The 9,530-nt window shown below is 36.7% G+C and overlaps 2 pseudogenes; one reads left to right on the top strand and one right to left on the bottom strand.

Moving 5' to 3' along the window:
- Positions 1-4,085: 4,085 nt before the first annotated feature.
- LOC138382908 (zinc finger protein 737-like) lies at positions 4,086-5,750 on the bottom strand (annotated as a pseudogene).
- A 587-nt stretch (positions 5,751-6,337) lies between these two features.
- Positions 6,338-8,512, top strand: LOC138382528 (pinin-like; annotated as a pseudogene).
- The last annotated feature ends 1,018 nt before the right edge of the window (positions 8,513-9,530 follow it).

Genomic DNA, 9,530 nt, shown 5'->3' with positions numbered 1-9,530 from the left:
TCTTTCTCAGTGTTTCATTGTTCTCCCTATATAGGTCTCTCACCTCCTTAGTTAAATATATTCCTAAATATTTAATTTTCCTTGATGCTATTATGAAAGGTGCTATTTCTTTTATTTGATTCTTGGTTTGACTCTTCTTGGCATATACGAAAGCTACTGATTTGTGTGCATTGGTTTTGTATCCTGAGACTTTCCTGAATTGATTTATCAATTCCAGGAGTCTCTTGGTTCAATCTTTGGGGTTTTCTAGATATAACATCATATCATCCACAAAGAGTGAGACTTTGATCTCTTCTATCCCTATTTGGACACCCTTGATTCTGCTCTCTTGCCTGATTGCTCTCGCAAGGACTTCTAGCACTATGTTGAATAACAGTGGGGACAGTGGGCAACCATGTCTGGTTCCAGTTCTAAGTGGGAAGGCTTTCAATTTTTCTCCATTCAGTATGATGTTGACTGTGGGTTTGTCATATATGGCTTGTATCATTTTTAGGTAGGCCCTGTCTATGCCTATTTTGTTAAGTGTTCTTATCATAAAATGGTGTTGAATTTTGTCAAATGCTTTTTCTGCATCTATTGAGAGGATCATATGGTCTTTGTTCTTGCTTTTATTTATATAGTGAATTACGTTTATAGATTTGCATATGGTGGGCCATCCTTGCATCTCTGGGATGAAGCCCACCTGGTCCTGATGAATTATTTTTATGATGCTCAGTTGAATTCAGCTTATTAAGATTTTACTGAAAATTTTTGCACGTATATTCATAAGGAATATTGGTCTGTAGTTTTCTTTTTTGGTTGTGTCCTTTCCTGGCTTTGGTATCAAGATGACATTGACTTCACAGAATGACTTGGGGAGGATTCCATCCTTCTCAATGTTGTGGAATAATTTCTGCAGTATATGTGCCAGTTCTTCTTTGTAGGTTTGGTAAAATTCAAGTATGAACCCTTCCGGTTCGGCAATTTTTTTTCATTGGAAGATTTTTTTATTGCTGCTTTAATTTCTGTGCTTGATATTGGTCTCTTTAGGATTTTTATTTCTTCCTGATTGAGCCATGGGAGGTTGTGTGTTTCTAATAATTTGTCCATTTTCTCCACGTTTTCAAGTTTTTGGACATAGAGATTTTTATAGTAGTCAAAGATGATGTTTTGTATTTTGGTGATGTCAGTTGTGATCTCTCCTTTTGAATTGCCAGTTGAGCTTATTAGAGTCCTTTCCTTTCTGCTTCTGGTCAATCTAGCAAGAGGGCTGTCAATTTTGTTTATCTTTTCAAAGAGGCAACTTTTTATTTTATTGATCTTCTGTATAATTTTTTTGTCCTTGATTTCATTTAGTCTGCTCTGATCCTGGTTATGTCTTTTCTTCTACTGGGTTTAGGATTGGATTTCTCTTCCATTTCCAATTTCTTGTGACAGTTCATTAGTTTGTTTATTTGTGATCTTTCTTTATTTAGGATGTGGGCATTTAATGCTATTAGTTTTCCTCTCAGGAATGCTTTTGCTGTATCCTACAGATTTTGATAAATTGTGCCCCCATTATCATTTAGTGCAAAGAATCTTTTGATTTTCATTTGTCTCTCCTCCTCCTTGACCCAATGGTATTCAACAATAGATTGTTTAATTTCCATGACTTTGTGTAGAGGTAAGTGTTTCTGTTGGAATTGGTCTCTAATTTTATTCCACTGTGGTCTGATAAGATACATGGTATAATTTCTATTTTTTTTTTAATTTATTGAGATCTGTTTTGTGGAATAGGATGTGATCAATTTTAGAGACAGTTCCATGAGGTGATGAGAAGAATGTATATTCAGTGTTGTTTGGGTGCAATGTTCTGTACATGGCAGTTAGGGCCATTTGTTTTAGTTCTGTTTAAGTCCATTGTTTCCTTGCTTATTTTCTGCTTGGAGAACCTATCCAGTTCTGTCAGTGGGGTGTTGAAATCCCTGGCTATTATGGCATTGCTGTTTATTATGTTATTTAGATCAAGCAGGATTTGCTTTATGTATCTGGCTGCTCCTGTGTTGGGTACCTAAATATTTAGGATTGGTAAGTCTTGGCAATTCAAAGCAGAGAAAATATATTTACTTTCAGAATCTATGAGGTTTGTAGTTTGGTAGTAAATTATCAACATTTTTTTAAATTACCTGTTTTATTCCAATGTTTTTCTTTTCTTCTCAAAATAGGTACACACACAAACACAATTACTTCCTCCATCATTCTGCACTTAAAGTTTATCTATAGAGTCTATATGGAGTTTTCAGGCCAGGCAGGTTGCACATTCAAAGAAAAATGTACAATGAAAATTTGTAAATATTCATTATTCAGCAATGTATGGCCTTTGATTATACCCCTATATAATCTCATTATAACCATTTTAATGGCCCTTTATAGTCGCAAAAAGAAGAAAAAGAATAAAAATATAACCTATGGAAGCAATATTTTTCAAATTAACTGAAGTTTAAAGCCTCTGCAAAAAACTCATTAGTAATGTTATGTTCCAGTATGTTACCCAATATTATATTGTTTACATTTGTTATCTGGACTTTGAATAAAGTGGACTAGGTAAATATCGGTGGAAGGTTAAGACTTCATTCAATACACAACATGTAACACATTAAAAACAATTTTCTTTTATTAAAACAAATTAAGATCACACATAGTCTTAGTAATAGCATTTCAAAATCTACTTTGTTCTATTACTTAATATACAATTGGTAAAACAATTTACTTCTAAAGTTGAAAATGTCCTCAGAAGAATATTACATTAAAAACCTACCACACAGTTTACTTAAAACAGTGTTATGGCTGGTTCACAATGAGCCTTTCCACTTAGATTTTCTTACTGAATATTACATCTTGGTGTCCTTAATTTTCCTTGCAAGAGTACAAAAATGATGCCTACATAATGCAGAAAGTTCTTTCATAGCTCTGATGCAGCAAAAGTTGGCCACATCCTTTCACAGAAAGACTAGGAATGAAACCATAGCAGCAAGTGATTTGAGTGTTGAACTGCATCAATATTTAATTTTTCAAACATCTAAAATCATTTCAATGGAAAATATCAGAATTTGAGTGTAATTATAACCCTCCAAAAATCAATCTTCTGCTCTTTTTAAGCCCATATACAAATAAATTATCTAACTATTTTAACTTTGTATTATTCTTCATAATCAACCCTCTGCTTTAATGTCTGCAAGCGTTAGTGCCTTGGTACTTTCTAGTGTTAATCCTCTGATGTTTACTTAGACTTAAGTTATTATTAAATTTTTTCATATTTCTTGTATCTCTAAAATATATTTTCATATTAATGCTGATGTCTCCTAAGGCATATTTTTTGAAGAAATATTTTTCCGCATTTATTTTATTTGTAGGGCTTCTCTCCAGTCCAAATTCTGTGAAGTTCAGTACAGTTTAAGCAATTGTTAGGGGCTTGCCCTCCAGTATGAATTGTGTACAATAAATAAGATCTGCGATATAAGTAAATGTATTTCACCAGTCTTTATACTTCTAATTTTTTTTCCCTGTATCAATACCATGGTGCACTCTAAGTCTTTTATTTTGTGGAAGGTGTTTCAACAGTCTTTACGTTTATACTACTTTTATCCAGTATGACCCCTGTCATGTCAACTAATATGTGAACAGTTATTAAAGAATGTGCCACATTGTTTACATTTGTAGGATTTTTCTCAGGTATGAATTCTGTCATGTATAGTAAGGTAAGAGCACTGGGTAAAGGCTTTGCCACCTCATTCACATTTGTAGGGTTTCTCTCCAGTATGAATTCTTTTATGTACATTAAGGTTTGAACATAACTTAAAAGCTTTGCCACATGCTTCACATTTGTAGGGTTTCTCTCCAGTATGAATTGTCTTATGTTTGGTCAGGTTTCAACACCAGTTGAAAGCTTTGCCACATTCTTCACATTTGTAGGGTTTCTCTCCAGTATGAATTCTATATGTGTGCTAAGTATATAACACTGGTTAAAAGCTTCACCACATTCTTCACATTTGTAGAATTTCTCTCCATTATGAATTGTCTTATGTGTGGTCAGGGTTGAACGCCAGATAAAAGCTTTGCCACATTCTTCACATTTTTAGGGATTCTCTCCAGTATGAATTCTCTTATATGTGGTCAGGGTTGAACACTGGTTAAAAGGTTTGCCACATTCTTCACATTTGTAGAGTTTCTATCCAGTATGAATTCTTTTATGTGTGGTCAGGGTTGAACAGCGATTAAAAGCTTTGCCACATTCTTCACATCTGTAGGGTTTCTCTCCAGTATGTATTCTCTTATGTATGGTCAGGGCTGAACAGTGATTAAAAGCTTTGCCACATTCTTCACATTTGTAGGGTTTCTCTCCAGTATGAATTCTCTTATGTATGGTCAGGGCTGAACAGTGGTTAAAAACTTTGCCACATTCTTCACATCTGTAGGGTTTCTCTCCAGTATGTATTCTTTTATGTATGGTCAGAGCTGAACAGTGGTTAAAAGCTTTGCCACATTCTTCACATCTGTAGGGTTTCTCTCCAGTAGGAATTCTCTTATGTGTGGTAAGTAGTGAACACCGGTTAAAAGTTTTGCCACATTCTTCACATTTATACGGTTTCTCTCCAGTATGAATTGTCTTATGTGTGGTAAGTATTGAACACTGGTTAAAAGTTTTGCCACATTCTTCACATTTGTACGGTTTCTCTCCAGTATGAATTCTCTTATGTGTGGTAAGTATTGAACACCGGTTAAAGGCTTTGCCGCATTCTTCACATTGGTAGGGTTTCTCTCCAGTATGAATTGTCTCATGTTTGGTCAGGTTAGAATGCAGGATAAAAGCTTTGCCACATTTTTCACATTTGTAGGGTTTCTCTCCAGTATGAATTCTTTTATATGTGGTAAGGGCTGAACACTGGTTAAAGGCTTTGCCACATTCTTTACATTTGTAGGGTTTCTCTCCAGCATGAATTCTCTGATGTATATTAAGGTATGAAGACCACTTAAAAGCTTTGCCACATTCTTCACATTTATAGGGGTTCCCTCCAGTGTGACTTAACTTATGATTAGAACGGCTTGAGCAAGATTTGAAGACTTTGCCACATTCTATATAATGTTTCTCTCTAGTATGAATTCTTTTAAATTCAGTAAAGTGTGAACATTTGTTAATGGCTTTTCCACATTCTTTACATTTGAAAGTTTTCTCTACAGTATATTTTATCTTTTTTGATAATTTTCTCAAGACTTTCAAACATTTATTACATTTGACAACTTTGCAATGGCTAGCTGTTGAAAATTGGTTAAATCCATTATGACATTCTTTCTGCTCCTTACACTCACCCACACTTTCCCAGTCTTTTCTTAAGCTTAAATTAGGAAGTCCAGAGCCTCTGTAATTTCTCAGTTGCACTTTTTGGAATGAATCTTTCAGGCTTTTCCCTGGCAAATAGTCTTGGGCGTAATAAGAAGACACAGCTGAAAGAAATAAAAATAACAAATTATCCCACTTGTTTTTTTCAGCCTTAGATGAACATCTATTACAAATCTAATATATAAAATTATAGCAAGCACATTATCAAGATAGCATAGTAAAGTACCACAGGCCCTAATACAGTTACAGCTACATAGCATTAATAAAAAATATACTGACCAAATTGCTTCTGTGTGAATTTTAAAACCAATTAAATGTTTGCAGCATCCTGGGAGAGCACAGTGCCAAAAGCCACATAGAAGAGGAAGAAAAGTTTGTTACATTTACCTACCATTGCCCTTCCTAATATTAATATAGCATGGTTTATATGGGTTTAAAAAATCAAGTCCTGGATTCTCCCCAAAAGGAGAAAGAGAATTGTGGCCATATATATATCTTTGTACTTTAGGGGCCTTTCCAGAAACTGGTTAGTGTCTCCCATAACACAGAATGCTGAACGTAATTGTGTTGTGCTTTGGAAGGTAGACTGGGTTTGCTGAAAACAAAGGTAAATGAGTGTTACAGCAGCAGAGAGACTTCAGTACAAGTGGCATACAATAGGTGTAGCAAATGATTAGAGGGCCTTAAGAAAACACATGGAAAAATCACTTTACCTGGAAAATAAACATACAATTCCACAGAATAAACATCCTGAGAATAGATTTGGGAGGCTACAAGAATCTGTAGCCCAAGCAATTCATATCAGAATCTCCCAGGACAAAGCCATTTTTTAAAGATTGTGATGGATGAATTTTTATTTAATCTCCAAATATCAACCAAAGATTATAACATACACAAAGTATCAGGATATCCTAGCCCAATAAAATAAAGAAAATAAATAATCAGAAATTGAGCAGTCTCGAAGCCTTCCTCATGGAGAAGATGGGGGTCGCAGTGAGAACTTTGCAGGAGCAGCTAGAAAAAGTCAAAGAGAGCCTAAAGAACGTGGATGAGAATATTTGCAAGCTCACGGGGCAGGATCCGAATGACGTGAGGCCCATCCAAGCCAGATGGATGGCCCTTTCTGGTCTTGGTGGAGTAGAGGACGTGGTAGTTTATTGCCGAGGCATGGATTCTCAGACAGTGGAGGAGGACACCCAGCCAAATACAGAGACCTTGAAGGGGCAGTCAGTAGGCTGGGTGGGGAGCGTCGGACAAGAAGAGAATCATGACAAGAAAGCGATCCAGAGGATGATGATGTCAAAAAGCCAGCATTGCAGTCTTCAGTTGTAGCTACCTCCAAAGAGCTATATTTTATCCAGGATCAAAATATGGATGAAAAAGGAAAGCAAAGGAACCGGCGAATATTTGGCTTGTTGATGGGTACCCTTCAAAAATTTAAACAAGAATCCACTGTTGCTACTGAAAGGCAAAAGAGGCACCAGGAAATGGAGCAAAAACTTGAAATTCAGGCAGAAGAAGAGAGAAAGCAGGTTGAAAATGAAAGGAGAGAGCTGTTTGAAGAGAGACGTGCTAAACAGACAGAACTGCGGCTTTTGGAACAGAAAGTTGAGCTTGCGCAGCTGCAAGAAGAATGGAATGAACATAATGTCAAGATAATTAAATATATAAGAACTAAGACAAAGCCCCATTTGTTCTATATTCCTGGAAGGATGTGTCCTGCTACCCAAAAACTAATAGAAAAGTCACAGCGAAAAATGAATGCTTTATTTGATGGTAGATGCCTCGAATTTGCAGAACAAATAAATAAAATAGAAGCTAGGCCTAGAAGACAATCAATGAAGGAAAAAGAGCATCAGGTGGTGCATAATGAAGAACAGAAGGCAGAGCAAGAAGAGGGTAAAGTGGCTCAGCGAGAGGAAGAGTTGGAGGAGACAGGTAATCAGCACAATGACGTAGAAATAGAGGAAGCAGGAGAGAAAGAGGAAAAGGAAGCGGGTATTGTTCATAGTGATACAGAGAAAGAACAGGAGGAAGAGGAACAAAAGCAGGAAATGGAGGTTAAGATGGAGGAGGAAACCGAGGTCAGGGAAAGTGAAAAGCAACAGATAGTCAGCCTGAAGAAGTTATAGATGTGTTAGAGATGGTTGAGAATGTCTAAAATGTAATTGTTGAACAGGAGGCGATGGAAACTAATCAAGTTGAAAGTATAGAACCTTCAGAAAATGAAACTAGCAAAGAATTGGAGCCAGCGATGGAATTTGAAATTGAGCCAGATAAAGAATGTAAATCACTGTCTCCTGGGAAAGACAATGTTAGTGCTCTAGACATGGAAAAGGAGTCTGAGGAAAAAGAAGAAAAAGAATCTGAGCCCCAACCTGAGGCTATGGCTCAGCCTCAGCTCTTTCCTCAGCCTCAGCCTCAGCTCCAGCCTCAATCTCAGTCCCACCCTCCATCTCAGTCCCAGTCCCAGCCAGTACTCCAGTCCTAGCTTCCCTCTCAGCCTGAGACTTTGCCATTAGCTGTTTTACAGCCACCACCCCAGGGGATCCAGGAGCAAGGGCATTTACTACCTGAGAGGAAGGAGTTTACTGTAGAGTCTGTAAAACTCACCACGGTGCCAGTAGAGCCAGTCTTGATGGTACATGCAGAAAGCAAGAGCAAAACCAAAACTAAGAGCAGAAGTAGAGGTCGAGCTAGAAATAAAACAAGCAAGAGTAGAAGCTGAAGCAGTGGCAGTAGTACTTCTAGTAGCAGTTCCACCAGTAGTAGCAGTGGAAGCAGTTCCAGTAGTGGCAGTAGTAGCAGTCGAAGTACTTCCAGTAGTAGTCCCAGTACAAGTGGCAGCTGCAGCAGAGACAGTAGCAGCAGCACTAGTAGTAGTAGTGAGAGTAGAAGTTGGAGCAGAGGCCAGGGACATAATAGAGACAGAAAGCACAGAAGGAGCGTGGATCGGAAGAGAAGGGATGCTTCAGGACTAGAAAGAAGTCACAAATCTTCAAAAGGTAGTAGTGGTAGAGATACAAAAGGATCAAAGGATAAGAATTCTCAGTCCGACAGAAAGAGGTCTATATCAGAGAGTTCAGTCAATCAGGCAAAAGTTCTTCAAGAAGTGAAAGAGACCGAAAATCAGACAGGAAAGACAAAAGGCATTAATGGAAGAAGCCAGGCTTTCTTAGCCTATTCTTTGCAGCAGCAGATTTCTTGATGAGTAAAAGAATTACCTTTCCTTGTAAGGAGGATGCTGCCTTAAGAATTGCATGTTGTAAAAAATCTTTTTGGAAAATACAGACTGTTTGTTTACCAGACATTCTTGTACTTTTTGCATAATTTTGTAAGAGTTATTTATCAAAATTATGTGAGGTTCCAAAATATGTAAATATAATAATAATAAAAGATTAACATCCAAAAAAAGAAAAAAAAAAGAAATTAACTATAAAGAAATAATGATATATAAATTACCTGAGAAAATTAAAAAGCCCCATCTGAATAGTGCACAATGAATGAAATGAAAACAGACAACTAAATGAATAGAGGAAAATTAGAACAGCAACAAAAAATATAAAAGAAAACAAACTGTGTAGCTGAAGAACACAAATAGAAATGACTGAGCAATTCTAAAATGTAAGAAAAAGAATGAAGAAATCAAGAACCTCAAAACACATTACCTAGGATAAACAAAAGGACTCATAACAAGACATTATAAGCAAAGCTTTGAAAGTCACAGAAAAGAGAATCTAAAAAGCTGCAAGACAAAAGTGATGTGTCATCTATAAGCTTGCTTCTATGAGAGAACCAGTGGATTTATCATCACAAATTTGTCCTGCAGAAAGAAATTGGGTTATATAGTCACAGTGCCTAAAGAACAAAAACTGCACAACAGAAATACTGTATCTAGCAAAACTATCCTCCTAAAGGAAGAAAAAAAAAGATTTATCAACATAACCAGATGCTGACAGAGTCTGTCAGCACTAGATCTGCCCTACAAGAAGTGCCAAAGGAAGCCCCTTTCATTGAAAATAAAATGATGCTAGAAAACAACACAAAATTATATAAAAATAATTAATGAAGAGGGGAGAGGGCCAGAGGGCCTACTAGAGCCATCACTTGCTGGAGCACCCCAGAGGGAAGAAAGTGTTTTAGGTAAGGAAAGGGGAGGAATGGGCACAGCTCA

Source organism: Eulemur rufifrons, chromosome 4 (genome assembly GCF_041146395.1).
Source record: "Eulemur rufifrons isolate Redbay chromosome 4, OSU_ERuf_1, whole genome shotgun sequence".
Taxonomy (NCBI): domain Eukaryota; kingdom Metazoa; phylum Chordata; class Mammalia; order Primates; family Lemuridae; genus Eulemur; species Eulemur rufifrons.
Note: the sequence above shows the minus strand (reverse complement) of the source record. Positions and strands in the feature narration are given on the sequence as shown.